The sequence below is a fragment of the Heptranchias perlo genome, chromosome 36 (assembly GCF_035084215.1).
Source record: "Heptranchias perlo isolate sHepPer1 chromosome 36, sHepPer1.hap1, whole genome shotgun sequence".
Classification (NCBI taxonomy): Eukaryota; Metazoa; Chordata; class Chondrichthyes; order Hexanchiformes; family Hexanchidae; genus Heptranchias; species Heptranchias perlo.
Window position 1 is genome coordinate 27,185,992 of NC_090360.1, and position 19,248 is coordinate 27,205,239.

The following is a 19,248-nucleotide window of genomic DNA, read 5'->3' on the forward strand; positions in this document are numbered from 1 at the left end:
GACAAGGAGCAGGAGGAAGTCAAAGAGCAAGAGGTGGAGAAGGAGCAGGAGGAGGGGGAGGAGGAGAAGGAGCATGAGCTGGAGATGGAGCAGGAGGTGGAGAAGGAGCAGGAGGTGGACAATGAGCAGGAGGAGGAGCAGGAGGTGGAGAAGTAGCAGGAGGAGGAGAAGGAGCAGGAGCAGGAGCATGAGGTGGAGAAGGAGCAGGAGGAGGAGAAGGAGCAGGAGGAGAAGAAGAAGCCGGAGGTGAAGGTGGAGAAGGAGTAGGAGAAGAAAAAGGAGCAGGAGGAGGAGTAGAAGCAGGAGGAGGAGAAGAAGCAGAAGGTGGAGAATGAGCAGGAGGGAGACAAGGAGCAGGAGGTGGAGAACGAGCAGGAGGTGGTGAAGGAGCAGGATGGAGACAAGGAGCAGGAGGTGGAGAAGGAGCAGGAGGAGGAGAAGGAGCAGGAGGAAGAGGAGGAGGAGGAGCAGGAGGTGGAGATGGAGCAGGAGAAGGAGCAGAAGGTGGAGATGAAGCCGGAGTGGAGAAGGAGCAGGAGAAGAAGAAGGAGCAGGAGGAGGACTCGCAGCAGAAGGAGGAGAAGGAGCAGAAGGTGGAGAAGGCGCAAGATGAGGAGAAGGAGCAGGAGGTGGAGAAGGAGGAGGAGGTGGACAGTGAGCAGGAGGTGGACAAGGAGCAGGAGGTGGAGAAGGAGCAGGAGGAGGAGAAGGAGATGGAGGAGGAGAAGGACGTGGAGCAGGATCAGGAGGAGGAGAAGGAACAGGAGGTGGAAAAGGAGCAGGAGGAGGAGAAGGAGCAGGAGAAGAAGAAGTAGCAGGAGGAGGAGAAGAAGGTGGAGGAGGAACAGGAGGTGGAAAAGGAGCAGGAGTGGAGGAGGAGCAGGAGAAGTAGTAGCAGCGCGAGGAGGAGTATGAGCAGGAGGAGGAGAAGGAGCAGGAGATGGATAAGGCGGAAAATGAGGAGAAGGGGCAGGAGGTGGAGAATGAGCAGGAGGTGGAGAAGGAGCAGGAAGTGGACAAGGAGCAGGAGGAGGAGAAGGAGGTGGAGGAGGACCAGAAGGGGGAGTAGGTGAAGGAGTTGGAGAAGAAGCAGGAGGAGGAGCATGAGCAGGAGGAGAAGAAGGAGCAGGAGGTGGAGGAGAAGCAATCGGTCGAGAAGGAGCAGGAGGCGGAGAAGGATCAGAAGGGGGAGTAGGAGAAGGAGTTGGAGAAGAAGCTGGAGGAGGAGCATGAGCAGGAGGAGAAGAAGGAGCAGGAGGTGGAGAAGGAGCAGGAGGTGGAGAAGGAGCAGGAGGAGGAGAAGGAGCAGGAGGAGGAGAAGGAGCAGGAGTGCAGAAGGAGCAGGAGAAGAAGAAAGTGCAGGAGGTGGAGAAGGCGCAAGAAGAGGAGAAGGAGCAGGAGGTGGAGAAGGAGCAGGAGGTGGGGAAGGAGTAGGAGGTGGAGAAGGAGCAGGAGATGGAGATGGAGCAGGAGGGAGATAAGGAGCAGGAGGGAGTCAAAGAGCCGGAGGTGGAGAAGGAGAAGGAGGAGAAGAAGGAGCAGGAGGTGGTGAATGAGCAGGAGTGGAGAAGGAGCAGGTGGTGAAGAAGGAGCAGGAGGGCAGGAAGTAGCAGGAGGGCGAGAAGGAGCAGGAGGTGGACAATGAGCAGGAGGTGGACAAGGAGCAGGAGGTGGACAAGGAACAGGAGGAGGAGAAGAAGAAACAGGTGGAGAACGAGCAGGTGGCTGAAAAGGTCCAGGAGGGGCAGTCGGAGAAGGAGTTGGAGCAGAAGCAGGAGGAGGAGCAGGAGCAGGAGGAGAAGAAGGAGCAGGAGGTGGAGACTGAGCAGGAGGTGGACAAGGAGCAGGAGGTGTACAATGAGCAGGAGGTGGACATGGAGCGGGAGGTGGACAAGGAGCAGGAAGTCGATAAGGAGCAGGAGGTGGACAAGCAGCAGGAGGAGGAGAAGGAGATGGAGGAGGAGAAGGACGTGGAGAAGGATCAGGATGAGGAGAAGGAACAGGAGGTGGAGACGAAGCAGCAGGAGGAGAAGGAGCAGGAGGAGGAGAAGGAGCAGGAGGAGGAGAAGGAGAAAAAGAAGTAGCAGGAGGAGGAGAAGGAGGTGGAGGAGGAGAAGGAGGTGGAGAAGGAGCAGGAGGAAGAGAAGGAACAGGAGGTGGAAAAGAAGCAATAGGTCGAGCAGGAGCAGGAGGCGGAGAAGGTGCAGGAGGTTGAAAAGGAGCAGTAGGTGGAGAAGGAGCAGGATTTAACCTTGTTACATAAGGTTAAATCTCATGGGATCCAAGGTGAGGTAGCCAATTGGATACAAAATTGGCTTGACGACAGAAGACAGAGGGTGGTTGTCGAGGGTTGTTTTTCAGACTGGATGCCTGTGTCCAGCGGTGTGCCTCAGGGATCGGTGCTGGGTCCGCTGTTATTTGTTATTTATATTAATGATTTGGATGAGAATTTAGGAGGCATGGTTAGTAAGTTTGCAGATGACACCAAGATTGGTGGCATTGTGGACAGTGAAGAAGGTTATCTAGGATTGCAACGGGATCTTGATAAATTGGGCCAGTGGGCCGATGAATGGCAGATGGAGTTTAATTTAGATAAATGTGAGGTGATGCATTTTGGTAGATCGAATCGGGCCAGGACCTACTCCGTTAATGGTAGGGCGTTGGGGAGAGTTATAGAACAAAGAGATCTGGAAGTACAGATTCATAGCTCCTTGAAAGTGGAGTCACAGGTGGATAGGGTGGTGAAGAAGGCATTCAGCATGCTTGGTTTCATTGGTCAGAACATTGAATGCAGGAGTTGGGATGTCTTGTTGAAGTTGTACAGGGCATTGGTGAGGCCACACTTGGAGTACTGTGTACAGTTCTGGTCACCCTATTATAGAAAGGATATTATTAAACTAGAAAGAGTGCAGAAAAGATTTACTAGGATGCTACCGGGACTTGATGGTTTGACTTACAGGGAGAGGTTAGACAGACTGGGACTTTATTCCCTGGAGAGTAGGAGGTTAAGGGGTGATCTTATAGAAGTCTATAAAATAATGAGGGGCATAGATAAGGTCGATAGTCAAAATCTTTTCCCAAAGGTAGGGGAGTCTATAACGAGGGGGCACAGATTTAAGGTGAGAGGGGAGAGATACAAAAGGATCCAGAGGGGCAATTTTTTCACTCAAAGGGTGGTGAGTGTCTGGAACGAGCTGCCAGAGGCAGTAGTAGAGGCGGGTACAATTTTCTCTTTTAAAAAGCATTTGGACAGTTACATGGGGAAGATGGGTATCGAGGGATATGGGCCAAGTGCAGGCAATTGGGACTAGCTTAGTGGTATAAACTGGGCGACATGGACATGTTGGGCCGAAGGGCCTGTTTCCATGTTGTAACTTCTATGATTCTATGATTCTATGATTCTATGAGGGAGACATGGAGCAGGAGGTGGAGAAGGAGCAGGAGAAATAGGTGAAGAAGTAGCAGCAGGAGCAGAAGAAGCAGCAGGAGGAGAAGTAGCAGCAAGAGGAGACGGAGCAGGAGCGGGAGAAGGAGCAGAAGCGGGCGTAGGAGCAGCATCGGGAGAAGGAGCATGAAGTGGAGAAGGAGCAGGAGGAGGAGGTTGAGCAAAAGTGGAGAAGGAGCACGAGTTGGAGCATGAAGAGGAGGTGGAGAAGGAGCAGGAGGAGGAGAAGGAGCTGGAGGAGGAGATGGAGCCGGAGTGGAGAAGGAGGAGGAGAAGGAGGTGGAGTAGGAGAAGGAGGTGGAGAAAGATCAGGAGGAGGAGAAGGAACAGGACGTGGAGAAGAAACAGGAGGTGGAGAAAAAGCAGGAGGAGGAGAAGGAGCAGGAGGAGGAGAAGGAGCAGGAGGAGGAGAAGGAGCAGGAGGAGGAGATGGAGATGGAGGAGGAGGAGGACGTGGAGAAGGATCAGGAGGAGGAGAAAGAACAGGAGGTGGAGAAGAAGCAGGAGGAGGAGAAGGAGCAGGAGGAGGAGAAGGAGCAGGAGGAGGAGAAGGAGCAGGAGAAGAAGAAGTAGCAGGAGGAGGAGAAGAAGGTGGAGGAGGAACAGGAGGTGGAAAAGAAGCAATAGGTGGAGAAGGAGCAGCAGGCGGAGAAGGAGCAGGTGGAGGAGAAGGAGGAGGAGCAGGAGGCGGAGATGGTGCAGGAGGTGGAAAAGGAGCAGTAGGTGGAGAAGGAGCAGGAGGGAGACATGGAGCAGGAGGTGGAGAAGGAGCAGGTGGAGGAGAAGGAGGAGGAGCCGGAGGCGGAGAAGGAGCAGGAGGTGGAAAAGGAGCAGGAGGAGTAGAAGGAGCAGGAGTGGAGAAGGAGCAGGAGAAGAAGAAGGAACAGGAGGAGGAGAAGGAGCAGGAGGAGGAGAAGGAGGAGAACATAAGAACATAAGAACATAAGAAATTGGAGCAGGAGTAGGCCAATCGGCCCCTCGAGCCTGCTCCGCCATTGAATAAGATCATGGCTGATCTGATCCCAACCACAAATCTAAAGAACACAAGAAGTCGGAGCAGGACCCGGCCACATAGCCCCTGGGCCCTCTCCGCCACCCACAGGGCATTGACCGATCCGAACTCAGCTTCATGTGCAATTTCCTGCCCGCTCCCCATAACCCCTAATTCCCTTTACTTCTAGGAAACTGTCTATTTCTGTTTTAAATTTATCTAATGATGTAGCTTCCACAGCTTCCTGGGGCAGCAAATTCCACAGACCTACCACCCTCTGAGTGAAGAAGTTTCTCCTCATCTCAGTTTTGAAAGAGCAGCCCCTTATTCTAAGATTATGCCACCTCGTTCTAGTTTCACCCATCTTTGGGAACATCCTTACCGCATCCACCCGATCAAGACCCTTCACAATCTTATATGTTTCAATAAGATCGCCTCTCATTCTTCTGAACTCCAATGAGTAAAGTCCCAATCGACTCGACCTCTCCTCATATGTCCGCCCCCTCATCCCCGGGATTAACCGAGTGAACCTTCTTTGTACTGCCTCGAGAGCAAGTATGTCTTTTCTTAAGTATGGAGACCAAAACTGTATGCAGTATTCCAGGTGCGGTCTCACCAATACCTTATATAACTGCAGCAATACCTCCTTGTTTTTATATTCTATCCCCCTAGCAATAAAAGCCAACATTCCGTTGGCTTTCTTGATCACCTGCTGCAACTGCATACCAACTTTTTGATTTTCTTGCACTGGGACCCCCAGATCCCTTTGTACTGCAGTACTTTCCAGTCTCTCGCCATTAAGAAAATAACTTGCTCTCTGGAGGAGGTCGAGAAGGAGCAGGAGGAGGAGAAGGAGCAGGAGGTGGAGAAGAAGCAGGAGGAGGAGAAGGAGCAGGAGGAGGAGAAGGAGCAGGAGGAGGAGAAGGAGCAGGAGAAGAAGAAGTAGCAGGAGGACGAGAAGAAGGTGGAGGAGGAACAGGAGGTGGAAAAGAAGCAATAGGTGGAGAAGGAGCAGCAGGCGGAGAAGGAGCAGGTGGAGGAGAAGGAGGAGGAGCAGGATGCGGAGAAGGTGCAGGAGGTGGAAAAGGACCAGTAGGTGGAGAAGGAGCAGGAGGGAGACATGGAGCAGGAGGTGGAGAAGGAGCAGGTGGAGGAGAAGGAGGAGGAGCAGGAGGCGGAAAAGGAGCAGGAGGTGGAAAAGGAGAAGGAGGAGGAGAAGGAGCAGGAGTGGAGAAGGAGCAGGAGAAGAAGAAGGAACAGGAGGAGGAGAAGGAGCAGGAGGAGGAGAAGGAGGAGGATGTCGAGAAGGAGCAGGAGGTGGAGAACGAGCAGGAGGGAGAAAAGGAGAAGGAGGAAGACAAGAAGCAGGAGGTGGAGAAGGAGCAGGAGGAGGAGAAGGAGGAGAAGAAGGAGCAGGAGGTGGTGAATGAGCAGAAATGGAGAAGGAGCAGGAGGTGGACAAGGAGCAGGAGGGCAGGAAGGAGCAGGAGGGCGTGAAGGAGCTGGAGGACGAGAAGGAGCAGGAAGGCGAGAAGGAGCTCTTGGTAGACAAGGAGCAGGAGGTGCACAAGGAGCAGGAGGTGGACAAGGATCAGGAGATGGACACAGAGCAGGAGGTGGACAATGAGAAGGAGGTGGGGAAGGAGCAGGAGAAGGACAAGGAGCAGGAGGTGGAGTTGGAGCAGGAGGTGGAGAAGGAGCAGGAGGTGGAGAAGGAGCAGAAGGGAGTCAAAGAGCAGGAGTTGGAGAAGAAGCTGGAGGAGGAGCATGAGCAGGAGGAGAAGAAGGAACTGGAGGAGGAGAAGGAGAAGGAGGAGGAGAAGGAGCAGGAGTGCAGAAGGAGCAGGAGAAGAAGAAACAGCAGGAGGTGCAGAAGGCGCAAGAAGAGGAGAAGGAGCAGGAGGTGGAGATGGAGCAGGAGGTGGAGAAAGAGCAGGAGGTGGAGAAGTAGCAGGCGGGAGAAAAGGAGCAGGAGGAAGACAAGGAGCAGGAGGTGGAGAAGGAGCAGGAGGAGGAGAAGGAGGAGAAGAATGAGCAGGAGGTGGTGAATGAGCAGGAGTGGAGAAGGAGCAGGAGGTGGAGTAGGAGCAGGAGGAGGAGAAGGAGAAGGAGGTGGAGAAGGAGCAGGAGGAGGAGAAGGAGCAGGAGTTAGAGGAGGAGGAGGAGCAGGAGGTGGAGATGGAGCAGGAGGAGGAGAAGGAGCAGGAGGTGGAGATGAAGCAGGAGTGGAGAAGGAGCAGGAGAAGAAGAAGGAGCAGGAGGAGGACTAGCAGCAGAAGGAGGAGAAGGAGCAGAAGGTGGAGAAGGCGCAAGATGAGGAGAAGGAGCAGGAGGTGGAGAAGGAGCAGGAGTGGAGGAGGAGCAGGAGAAGTAGAAGCAGCGCGAGGAGGTGTACGAGCAGGAGGAGGAGAAGGATCAGGAGATGGAGAAGGCGGAAAATGAGGAGAAGGGGCAGGAGGTGGAGAATGAGCAGGAGGTGGAGAAGGAGCAGGAGGTTGACAAGGAGCAGGTGGAGGAGAAGGAAGTGGAGGAGGAGAAGGAGGTGGAGAGGGAGCAGGAGGAGGAGAAGGAACAGGAGGTGGAGAAGAAGCAATCGGTCGAGAAGGAGCAGGAGGCGGAGAAGGATCAGAAGGGGGAGTAGGAGAAGGAGTTGGAGAAGAAGCTGGAGGAGGAGCATGAGCAGGAGGAGAAGAAGGAGCAGGAGGTGGAGAAGGAGCAGGAGGTGGAGAAGGAGCAGGAGGAGGAGGAGGAGCAGGAGCAGGAGAAGGAGCAGGAGTGCAGAAGGAGCAGGAGAAGAAGAAACAGCAGGAGGTGGAGAAGGCGCAAGAAGAGGAGAAGGAGCAGGAGTTGGAGATGCAGCAGGAGGTGGAGAAGGAGGAAAAGAAGGAGCATGAGTTGGTGAATGAGCAGGAGTGGAGAAGGAGCAGGAGGTGGAGTAGGAGCAGGAGGAGGAGAAGGAGAAGGAGGAGGAGAAGGAGCACGAGGAGAGAAGGAGCAGGAGGGAGAAAAGGAACAGGAGGAAGACAAGGAGCAGGAGGTGGAGAAGGAGCAGGAGGAGGAGAAGGAGGAGGAGAAGGAGCAGCAGGTGAACAAGGAGCAGGAGGTGGACAAGGAGCAGGAGGTGGACAAGGAGCAGGAGGTGGACAAGGAACAGGAGGAGGAGAAGAAGCAACAGGTGGAGAACGAGCAGGTGGCGGAAAAGGACCAGGAGGGTGAGTATGAGAAGGATTTGGAGAAGAAGCAGGAGGAGAAGAAGGAGCAGGAGGTGGAGAAGGAGCAGGAGGTGGAGAAGGAGCAGCTTGGCGAGAAGGAGCAGGAGGGCGAGAAGGAGCAGTCGGGCGAGAAGGAGCTGGAGGACGAGATGGAGCAGGATTGCGAGATGGAGCACGAGGTGGACAAGGAGCAGGAGGTGTACAATGAGCAGGAGGTGGACAAGGATCAGGAGGTGGATACGGAGCAGGAGGTGGATAATGAGCAGGAGGTGGACATGGAGAAGGAGGTGGACAAGGAGCAGGAGTATGAGAAGGAAATGGAGGAGAATGTCGTGGAGAAGGATCAGGAGGAGGAGAAGGAACAGGAGGTGGAGAAGAAGCAGGAGGAGGAGAAGGAGCAGGAGGAGGCTAAGGAACAGGAGGAGGAGAAGGAGCAGGAGAAGAAGAAGTAGCAGGAGGAGGAGAAGGAGATGGAGGAGGAGAAGGAGGTGGAGAAGGAACAGGAGGTGGAAAAGAAGCAATAGGTGGAGAAGAAGGAGGAGGCGGAGTAGGAGTAGGTGGAGGAGAAGGAGGAGGAGCAGGAGGCGGAGAAGGTGCAGGAGGTGGTAAAGGAGCAGTAGGTGGAGAAGGAGCAGGAGGGAGACATGGAGCTGGAGGTGAAGACGGAGCAGGTGGAGGAGCAGGAGGACGAGCAGGAGGCGGAGAAGTAGCAGGAGGTGGAGAACGAGCAGGAGGCAGAAAAGGAGCAGGCGGAAAACAAGAAGCAGGAGGTGGAGAATGAGCAGGAGGAGGAGAAGGAGGAGAAGATGGAGCAGGAGGTGGTGAATGAGCAGAAATGGAGAAGGAGCAGGAGGTGGAGAAGGAGCAGGAGGGCAGGAAGGAGCAGGAGGGCGTGAAGGAGCTGGAGGACGAGAAGGAGCAGGAGGGCGAGAAGGAGCACTCGGTGGACAAGGAGCAGGAGGTGCACAAGGAGCAGGAGGTGGACAAGGATCAGGAGATGGACACAGAACAGGAGGTGGACAATGAGCAGGAGGAGGTGAAGGAGGTGGAGGAGGAGAAGGAGGTGGAGAAGGAGCAGGAGGAGGAGAGGGAACAGGAGGTGGAGAAAAAGCAATAGGTGGAGAAGGACCAGGAGGCGGAGAAGGACCAGGAGGGGGAGTAGCAGAAGGAGTTTGAGAAGAAGCAGGAGGAGCAGGAGCAGGAGGAGAAGAAGGGGCAGGAGTTGGAGAAGGAGCAGGAGGTGGAGAAGGAGCAGGAGGAGGAGAAGGAGCAGGAGGAGGAGAAGGAGCAGGAGTGCAGAAGGAGCAGGAGAAGACGAAACAGCAGGAGGTGGAGAAGGCGCAAGAAGAGGAGAAGGAGCAGGGGGTGGAGATGGAGCAGGAGGTGGAGAATTAGCAGGAGGTGGAGAAGTAGCAGGCGGGAGAAAAGGAGCAGGAGGAAGACAAGGAGCAGGAGGTGGAGAAGGAGCAGGAGGAGGAGAAGGAGGAGAAGAAGGAGCAGGAGGTGGTGAATGAGCAGGAGTGGAGAAGGAGCAGGAGGTGGAGTAGGAGCAGGAGGAGGAGAAGGAGAAGGAGGAGGAGAAGGAGCACGAGGAGGAGAAGGAGCAGGAGGGAGAAAAGGAGCAGGAGGAAGACAAGGAGCAGGGGGTGGAGAAGAAGCAGGAGGAGGAGAATGAGGAGAAGATGGAGCAGGAGGTGGTGAATGAGGAGGAATGGAGAAGGAGCAGGAGGTGGAGAAGGAGCAGGAGGGCAGGAAGTAGCAGGAGGGCGAGAACGAGCAGGAGGTGGACATGGAGCAGGAGGTGGACAAGGAACAGGAGGAGGTGAAGAAGCAACAGGTGGAGAACGAGCAGGTGGCGGAAAAGGACCAGGAGGGCGAGTATGAGAAGGATTTGGAGAAGAAGCAGGAGGAGGAGCAGGAGCAGGAGGAGAAGAAGGAGCAGGAGGTGGAGAAGGAGCAGGAGGTGGAGAAGGAGCAGGAGGTGGAGAAGGAGCAGGTGGGCGAGAAGGAGCAGGAGGGCGAGAAGGAGCAGGAGGGCGAGAAGGAGCTGGAGGACGAGATGGAGCAGGAGGGCGAGATGGAGCACTAGGTGGACAAGGAGCAGGAGGTGTACAATGAGCAGGAGGTCGACATGGAGACGGAGGTGGACAAGGAGCAGGAGGTAGATAAGGAGAAGTAGGTGGACAAGGAGCAGGAGGAGGAGAAGGAGATGGAGGAGGAGAAGGACGTGGAGAAGGATCAGGAGGAGGAGAAGGAACAGGAGGAGGAGAAGGAGCAGGAGGTGGAGAAGGAGCAGGAGGTGGAAATGGAGACGGAGGTGGACAAGGAGCAGGAGGTAGATAAGGAGAAGTAGGTGGACAAGGAGCAGGCGGAGGAGAAGGAGATGGAGGAGCAGAAGGACGTGGAGAAGGATCAGGAGGAGGAGAAGGATCAGGAGGAGAAGGAGCAGGATGTGGGTACGGAGCTGGAGGTGGAGATGGAGCAGGAGGAGGAAACGGAGCAGAAGGAGGAGAAGGAGCAGGAGTGGAGAAGGAGCAGGAGAAGAAGAAGGAACAGGAGGAGGAGAAGGAGCAGGAGGAGGAGAAGGAGCAGGAGATGGAGATGGCGCAAGATGAGGAGATGTAGCAGGAGGTGGAGAAGGAGGAGGAGGTCGAGAATGAGCAGGAGGTGGAGAAGGAGCACGAGGAGGAGAAGGATCAGGAGGAGAAGGAGCAGGATGTGGGTACGGAGCTGGAGGTGGAGATGGAGCAGGAGGAGGAAACGGAGCAGAAGGAGGAGAAGGAGCAGGAGTGGAGAAGGAGCAGGAGAAGAAGAAGGAACAGGAGGAGGAGAAGGAGCAGGAGGAGGAGAAGGAGCAGGAGATGGAGATGGCGCAAGATGAGGAGATGTAGCAGGAGGTGGAGAAGGAGGAGGAGGTCGAGAATGAGCAGGAGGTGGAGAAGGAGCACGAGGAGGAGAAGGAGGAGAAGAAGGAGCAGGAGGTGGTGAATGAGCAGAAATGGAGAAGGAGCAGGAGGTGGACAAGGAGCAGGGGGGCAGGAAGGAGCAGGAGGGCGTGAAGGAGCTGGAGGACGAGAAGGAGCACTATGTGGACAAGGAGCAGGAGGTGCACAAGGAGCAGGAGGTAAACAATGATCAGAAGATGGACACAGAGCAGGAGGTGGACAATGAGAAGGAGGTGGGGAAGGAGCAGGAGAAGGAGAAGGAGCGGGAGGTTGAGATGGAGCAGGAGGTGTAGAATGAGCAGGAGGTGGAGAAGGAGCAGAAGGGAGACAATGAGCAGGAGGAAGTCAAAGAGCAGGAGGTGGAGAAGGAGCAGGAGGAGGACAAGGAGGAGAAGAAGGAGCAGGATGTGGTGAATGAGCAGGAGTCGAGAAGGAGCAGGTGGTGGACAAGGAGCAGGAGTTGGACAAGGAGCAGGAGGTGGACAAGGAGCAGGAGGGGGACATGGAGCAGGAGGTGCACAAGGAACAGGAGGAGGAGAAGGAGGTGGAGGATGAGAAGGAGGTGGAGAAGGAGCAGGCGGAGGAGGAGGAACAGGAGGTGGAGAAGAAGCAACAGGTGGAGAACGAGCAGGAGGCGGAGAAGGACCAGGAGGGTGAATAGGAGCAGGAGGGCGAGAAGGAGCAGTAGGGCGAGAAGGAGCTGGAGGACGAGATGGAGCAGGAGGGCGAGAAGGAGCACTAGGTGGACAAGGAGCAGGAGGTGTACAATGAGCAGGAGGTGGACAAGGAGCAGGAGGAGGAGAAGGAGATGGAGGTGGACACGGAGCAGGAGGTGGACAATGAGCAGGAGGTGCACATGGAGCCGGAGGTGGACAAGGAGCAGGAGGAGGTGAAGGAGATGGAGGAGGAGAAGGACGTGGAGAAGGATCAGGAGGAGGAGAAGGAACAGGAGGTGGAGAAGAAGCAGGAGGAGGAGATGGAGCAGGAGGAGGAGAAGGAGCAGGAGGACGAGAAGGAGCAGGAGAAGAAGAAGTAGCAGGAGGAGGAGAAGGAGGTTGAGGAGGAGGAGGAGGTGGAGAAGGAGCAGGAGGAAGAGAAGGAACAGGAGGTGGAAAAGAGGCAATAGATGGAGAAGAAGCTGGAGGCGGAGAAGGACCAGCAGGGGGAGTAGGAGAAGGAGTTTTAGAAGAAGCTGGAGGACGAGGATGAGGAGGAGGAGGATGAGAAGGAGCAGGAATTGGAGAAGGAGCAGGAGGAGGAGAAGGAGCAGAAGGTGGAGAAGGAGCAGGATGTGGGGATGGAGCAGGAGTGGAGAAGGAGCAGGAGAAGAAGAAGGAGCAGGAGGAGGAGTAGGAGCAGGAGCAGTAGAAGGAGCAGGAGGTGGAGAAGGAGTAACATGTGGAGAAGGAGCAGGAGGAGGAGAAGTTATAGAAGAAGGAGCAGGAGGTGGTGAATGAGCAGGAGTGGAAAAGGAGCAGCAGGTGTAGAAAGAGCAGGAGAAGGAGGTGGAGAAGTAGCAGCAGGAGGAGAAGAAGCCGCAGGAGGAGAAGTCGCAGCAGGTGGAGAAGGAGCAGAAGCGGGAGAAGGAGCTGAAGCGGGAGAAGGAGCAGAAGCGGGAGAAGGAGCAGAAGCGGGAGTAGGAGCTGGAGCGGGAGAAGGAGAATGAAGAGGAGAAGGAGCAGGAGGAGGAGGTTGAGCAAAAGTGGAGAAGGAGCAGGAGGTAGAGAATGATGAGGAGGTGGAGAAGGAGCAGGGGTGGAGAACAAGAAGGAGGAGGCGATTGAGCAGGAGGTGGGGATGGAGCATTATGTGGAGAAGGAGCATCAGCAGGAAGGTGAGCAAGACGAGGAGGGTGAGCTGGAGGAGCTGAAGGAGCAGGAGAAGGAGGTGAAGGAGCAGATGGAGATTGAGCTGCAGGTGGAGAAGGAGCAGGAGGTGGAGAACGAGCAGGAGGAGGAGTTTGAGCAGGAGGGGGAGAAGGAGCAGAAGGGGGAGAAGGAGCAGAAGGGCGTGCAGCAGCAGGAGGGGAAGAAGGAGCAGGAGTGGTAGAAGGAGCAGGAGGTGGAGAAGGAGCAGGAGGGGGAGGAGGAGAAGGAGCAGGAGCTGGAGATGGAGCAGGAAGTGAGAAGGAGCAGGAGGAGAAGAAGGAGCAGGCGGAGAAGAAGGAGCAGGAGAAGGAGTAGGAGTAGGAGAAGGAGAAGGATCAGGATGTGCAGAAGGAGCAGGAGTGCAGAAGGAGAAAGAGAAGAAGAACAGCAGGAGGAGGAGTAGGTTGCAGGAGGAGGAGAAGGCGCAAGATGACGAGAAGGAGCAGGAAGTGGCGAAGGAGCTGTATGTGGAGGAGCAGGAAGGAGACAAGGAGCAGGAGGTGGAGAAGGAGCAGGAGGAGGAGAAGGAGCAGGAGCAGGAGCATGAGGTGGAGAAGGAGCAGGAGGAGGAGAAGGAGCAGGAGGAGAAGAAGAAGCCGGAGGTGAAGGTGGAGCCAGATTGGAGAAGGAGCAGGAGAAGAAAAGGGAGCAGGAGGAGGAGTAGAAGCAGGAGGAGGAGAAGAAGCAGGAGGTGGAGAAGGAGCAGGAGGGAGACAAGGAGCAGGAGGTGGAGAACGAGCAGGAGGTGGTGAAGGAGCAGGAGGGAGACAAGGAGCAGGAGGTGGAGAAGGAGCAGGAGGAGGAGAAGGAGCAGGAGGAAGAGGAGGAGGAGGAGCAGGAGGTGGAGATGGAGCAGGAGAAGGAGAAGGAGCTGGAGGTGGAGATGAAGCCGGAGTGGAGAAGGAGCAGGAGAAGAAGAAGTAGCAGGAGGAGGAGAAGAAGGTGGAGGAGGAACAGGAGGTGGAAAAGGAGCAGGAGTGGAGGAGGAGCAGGAGAATTAGTAGCAGCGCGAGGAGGAGTATGAGCAGGAGGAGGAGAAGGAGCAGGAGATGGAGAAGGCGGAAAATGAGGAGAAGGAGCATGAGGTGGAGAATGAGCAGGAGGTGGAGAAGGAGCAGGACGTGGACAATGAGCAGGAGGAGGAGAAGGAGGTGGAGGAGGAGAAGGAGGTGGAGACGGAGCAGGAGGAGGAGAAGGAACAGGAGGTGGAGAAGAAGCAATAGGTCGAGAAGGAGCAGGAGGCGGAGAAGGACCAGAAGGGGGAGTAGGTGAAGGAGTTGGAGAAGAAGCAGGAGGAGGAGCATGAGCAGGAGGAGAAGAAGGAGCAGGAGGTGGAGAAGGAGCAGGAGGTGGACAATGAGCAGGAGGTGGACAAGGAGCAGGAGGAGGAGAAGGAGATGGAGGTGGACACGGAGCAGGAGGTGGACAATGAGCAGAAGGTGGACATGGAGCCGGAGGTGGACAAGGAGCAGGAGGAGGAGAAGGAGATGGAGGAGGAGAAGGATGTGGAGAAGGAGCAGGAGGATGAGAATGAACAGGAGAAGGAGAAGAAGCAATTGGTGGAGAAGGAGCAGGAGGCGGAGACCGACGAGGATGAGGAGCAGGAGAAGGAGTTGGAGAAGAAGCAGAGGAGGAGCAGGAGCAGGAGGAGAAGAAGGGGCAGGAGATGGAGAAGGAGCAGGAGGTGGAGAAGGAGCAGGAGGAGGAGAAGGAGCAGGAGGAGGAGAAGGAGCAGGAGGAGGAGAAGGAGCGTGAGAAGAAGAAGTAGCAGGAGGAGGAGAAGAAGGTGGAGGAGGAACAGGAGGTGGAAAAGGAGCAGGAGTGGAGGAGGAGCAGGAGAAGTAGTAGCAGCGCGAGGAGGAGTATGAGCAGGAGGAGGAGAAGGAGCAGGAGATGGAGAAGGCGGAAAATGAGGAGAAGGAGCATGAGGTGGAGAATGAGCAGGAGGTGGAGAAGGAGCAGGAGGTGGACAATGAGCAGGAGGAGGAGAAGGAGGTGGAGGAGGAGAAGGAGGTGGAGACGGAGCAGGAGGAGGAGAAGGAACAGGAGGTGGAGAAGAAGCAATAGTTCGAGAAGGAGCAGGAGGCGGAGAAGGACCTGAAGGGGGAGTAGGTGAAGGAGTTGGAGAAGAAGCAGGAGGAGGAGCATGAGCAGGAGGAGAAGAAGGAGCAGGAGGTGGAGAAGGAGCAGGAGGTGGAGAAGGAGCAGGAGGAGGAGAAGGAGCAGGAGGAGGAGAAGGAGCAGGAGTGCAGAAGGAGCAGGAGAAGAAGAAAGAGCAGGAGGTGGAGAAGGCGCAAGAAGAGGAGAAGGAGCAGGAGGTGGAGAAGGAGCAGGAGGTGGGGAAGGAGCAGGGGAAGGAGAAGGAGCAGGAGGTGGAGAAGGAGCAGGAGGTGGAGAAGGAGCAGGAGGGAGATAAGGAGCAGGAGGGAGTCAAAGAGCCGGAGGTGGAGAAGGAGAAGGAGGAGAAGAAGGAGCAGGAGGTGGTGAATGAGCAGGAGGTGGAGAAGGAGCAGGAGGTGGAGAAGGAGCAGGTGGAGGAGAAGGAGAAGGAGGAGGAGAAGGAGCAGGAGCAGGAGAAGGAGCATGAGGAAGAGGAGGAGGAGGAGCAGGAGGTGGAGATGGAGCAGGAGGAGGAGAAGGAGCAGGAGGTGGAGATGAAGCAGGAGTGGAGAAGGCGCAGGAGAAGAATCATAGAATCATAGAAGTTACAACATGGAAACAGGCCCGTCGGCCCAACATTTCCATGTCGCCCAGTTTATACCACTGAACTGGTCCCAATTGCCTGCACTTGGCCTCTATCCCTCCATACCCATCTTACCCATGTGACTGTCCAAATGCTTTTTAAAAGACAAAATTGTACCCGCCTCTCCTACTGCCTCTGGCAGCTCGTTCCAGACACTCACCACCCTTTGAGTGAAAAAATTGCCCCTCTGGACCCTTTTGTATCTCTCCCCTCTCACCTTAAGTCTATGCCCCCTCGTTATAGACTCCCCTACCTTTGGGAAAAGATTTTAACTATCGACCTTATCTATGCCCCTCATTATTTTGTAGACTTCTATAAGATCACCCCTTAACCTCCTACTCTCCAGGAAAAAAGTCCCAGTCTGTCTAACCTCTCCCTGTAAGTCAAACCATCAAGTCCCGGTAGCATCCTCGTAAATCTTTTCTGCACTCTTTCTAGTTTAATAATATCCTTTCGAAAATAGGGTGACCAGAACTGTGCACAGCACTCCAAGTGTGGCCTCACCAATGCCCTGTACAACTTCAACAAGACATCCCAACTCCTGCATTCAATGTTCTGACCAATGAAACCAAGCATGCCGAATGCCTTCTTCACCACCCTATCCACCTGTGACTCCACTTTCAAGGAGCTATGAATCTGTACTCCCAGATCTCTTTGTTCTATAACTCTCCCCAACGCCCTACCATTAACGGAGTAGGTCCTGGCCCGATTCGATCTCCCAAAATGCATCACCTCACATTTATCTAAATTAAACTCCATCTGCCATTCATCGGCCCACTGGCCCAATTGATCAAGATCCCGTTGCAATCCCAGATAACCTTCTTCACTGTCCACAATGCCACCAATCTTGGTGTCATCTGCAAACTTACTAACCATGCCTCCTAAATTCTCATCCAAATCATTCATATAAATAACAAATAACAGCGGACCCAGCACCGATCCCTGAGGCACACCGCTGGACACAGGCATCCAGTTTGAAAAACAACCATCTACAACCACCCTCTGTCTTCTGTCGTCAAGCCAATTTTGTATCCAATTTGCTACCTCACCTTGGATCCCATGAGATTTAACCTTATGCAACAACTTACCATGTGGTACCTTGTCAAATGCTTTGCTGAAGTCCATGTAGAACACGTCTACTGCACAGCCCTCATCTATCTTCTTGGTTACCCCTTCAAAAAACTCAATCAAAAAGAAGAAGGAGCAGGAGGAGGACTAGCAGCAGAAGGAGGAGAAGGAGCAGAAGGCGGAGAAGGCGCAAGATGAGGAGAAGGAGCAGGAGGTGGAGAAGGAGCACGAGTGGAGGAGGAGCAGGAGAAGTAGAAGCAGCGCGAGGAGGTGTACGAGCAGGAGGAGGAGAAGGAGCAGGAGATGGAGAAGGCGGAAAATGAGGAGAAGGGGCAGGAGGTGGAGAATGAGCAGGAGGTGGAGAAGGAGCAGGAGGTGGACAAGGAGCAGGTGGAGGAGAAGGAGGTGCAGGAGGAGAAGGAGGTGGAGAGGGAGCAGGAGGAGGAGAAGGAACAGGAGGTGGAGAAGAAGCAATCGGTCGAGAAGGAGCAGGAGGCGGAGAAGGATCAGAAGGGGGAGTAGGAGAAGGAGTTGGAGAAGAAGCTGGAGGAGGAGCATGAGCAGGAGGAGAAGAAGGAGCAGGAGGTGGAGAAGGAGCAGGAGGTGGAGAAGGAGCAGGAGGAGGAGGAGGAGCAGGAGGAGGAGAAGGAGCAGGAGTGCAGAAGGAGCAGGAGAAGAAGAAACAGCAGGAGGTGGAGAAGGCGCAAGAAGAGGAGAAGGAGCAGGAGGTGGAGATGCAGCAGGAGGTGGAAAAGGAGCAGGAGGTGGAGAAGTAGCAGGCGGGAGAAAAGGAGCAGGAGGAAGACAAGGAGCAGGAGGTGGAGAAGGAGCAGGAGGAGGAGAAGGAGGAGAAGAAGGAGCAGGAGGTGGTGAATGATCAGGAGTGGAGAAGGAGCAGGAGGTGGAGTAGGAGCAGGAGGAGGAGAAGGAGAAGGAGGAGGACAAGGAGCACGAGGAGGAGAAGGAGCAGGAGGGAGAAAAGGAGCAGGAGGAAGACAAGGAGCAGGAGATGGAGAAGGAGCAGGAGGAGGAGAAGGAGGAGAAGAAGGAGCAGGAGGTGGTGAATGAGCAGGAATGGAGAAGGAGCAGGAGGTGGAGAAGGAGCAGGACGGCAAGAAGTAGCAGGAGGGCGACAAGGAGCAGGAGGTGAACAAGGAGCAGGAGGTGGACAAGGAGCAGGAGGTGGACAACGAGCAGGAGGTGGACAAGGAACAGGAGGAGGAGAAGAAGCAACAGGTGGAGAACGAGCAGGTGGCGGAAAATGACCAGGAGGGTGAGTATGAGAAGGATTTGGAGAAGATGCAGGAGGAGAAGAAGCAGCAGGCGGTGGAGAAGGAGCAGGAGGTGGAGATGGAGCAGGAGGGCGAGAAGGAGCAGGAGGGCGAGAAGGAGCAGGAGGGCGAGAAGGGGCTGGAGGACGAGATGGAGCAGGAGAGCGAGATGGAGCACTAGGTGGACAAGGAGCAGGAGGTGTACAATGAGCAGGAGGTGGACAAGGATCAGGAGGCGGATACGGAGCAGGAGGTGGATAATGAGCAGGAGGTGGACATGGAGACGGAGGTGTACAAGGAGCAGGAGGTAGATAAGGAGAAGGATGTGGACAAGGAGCAGGAGGAGGAGAAGGAGATGGAGGAGGAGAAGGTCGTGGAGAAGGATCAGGAGGAGGAGAAGGAACAGGAGGTGGAGAAGAAGCAGGAGGAGGAGAAGGAGCAGGAGGAGGCTAAGGAGCAGGAGGAGGAGAAGGAGCAGGAGAAGAAGAAGTAGCAGGAGGAGGAGAAGGAGATGGAGGAGGAGAAGGAGGTGGAGAAGGAGCAGGAGGAAGAGAAGGAACAGGAGGTGGAAAAGAAGCAATAGGTGGAGAAGAAGCAGGAGGCGGAGTAGGAGCAGGTGGAGGAGAAGGAGGAGGAGCAGGAGGCGGAGAAGGTGCAGGAGGTGGAAAAGGAGCAGTAGGTGGAGAAGGAGCAGGAGGGAGACATGGAGCTGGAGGTGAAGACGGAGCAGGTGGAGGAGCAGGAGGACGAGCAGGAGGCGGAGAAGGAGCAGGAGGTGGAGAACGAGCAGGAGGCAGAAAAGGAGCAGGCGGAAAACAAGAAGCAGGAGGTGGAGAATGAGCAGGAGGTGGAGAAGGAGGAGAAGATGGAGCAGGAGGTGGTGAATGAGCAGAAATGGAGAAGGAGCAGGAGGTGGAGAAGGAGCAGGAAGGCGAGAAGGAGCACTAGGTGGACAAGGAGCAGGAGGTGCACAAGGAGCAGGAGGTGGACAAGGATCAGGAGATGGACACAGAACAGGAGGTGGAGGAGGAGAAGGAGGTGGAGAAAGATCAGGAGGAGGAGAAGGAACAGGAGGTGGAGAAGAAGCAGGAGGTGGAGATGGAGCCGGAGTGGAGAAGGAGCAGGAGAAGGAGGTGGAGGAGGAGAAGGAGGTGGAGAAGGAGCCAGGAGGAGGAGAGGGAATAGGAGGTGGAGAAAAATCAATAGGTGGAGAAGGACCAGGAGGCGGAGAAGGACCAGGAGGGGGAGTAGCAGAAGGAGTTTGAGAAGAAGCAGGAGGAGGAGCAGGAGCAGGAGGAGAAGAAGGAGCAGGAGGTGGAAAAGGAGCAACAGGAGGAGAAGGAGCAGGAGAGGGAGAAGGAGCAGGAGAGCAGAAGGAGCAGGAGAAGAAGAAAAAGCATGTGGTGGAGAAGGCGCAAGAAGAGGAGAAAGAGCAGGAGGTGGAGATGGAGCAGGAGGTGGAGAAGGAGCAGGAGGTGGAGAAGTAGCAGGCGGGACAAAAGGAGCAGGAGGAAGACAAGGAGCAGGAGGTGGAGAAGGAGCAGGAGGAGGAGAAGGAGGAAAAGAAGGAGCAGGAGGTGGTGAATGAGCAGGAGTGGAGAAGGAGCAGGAGGTGGAGTAGGAGCAGGAGGAGGAGAAGGTGAAGGAGGAGGAGAAGGAGCACGAGGAGGAGACGGAGCAGGAGGGAGCAAAGGAGCAGGAGGAA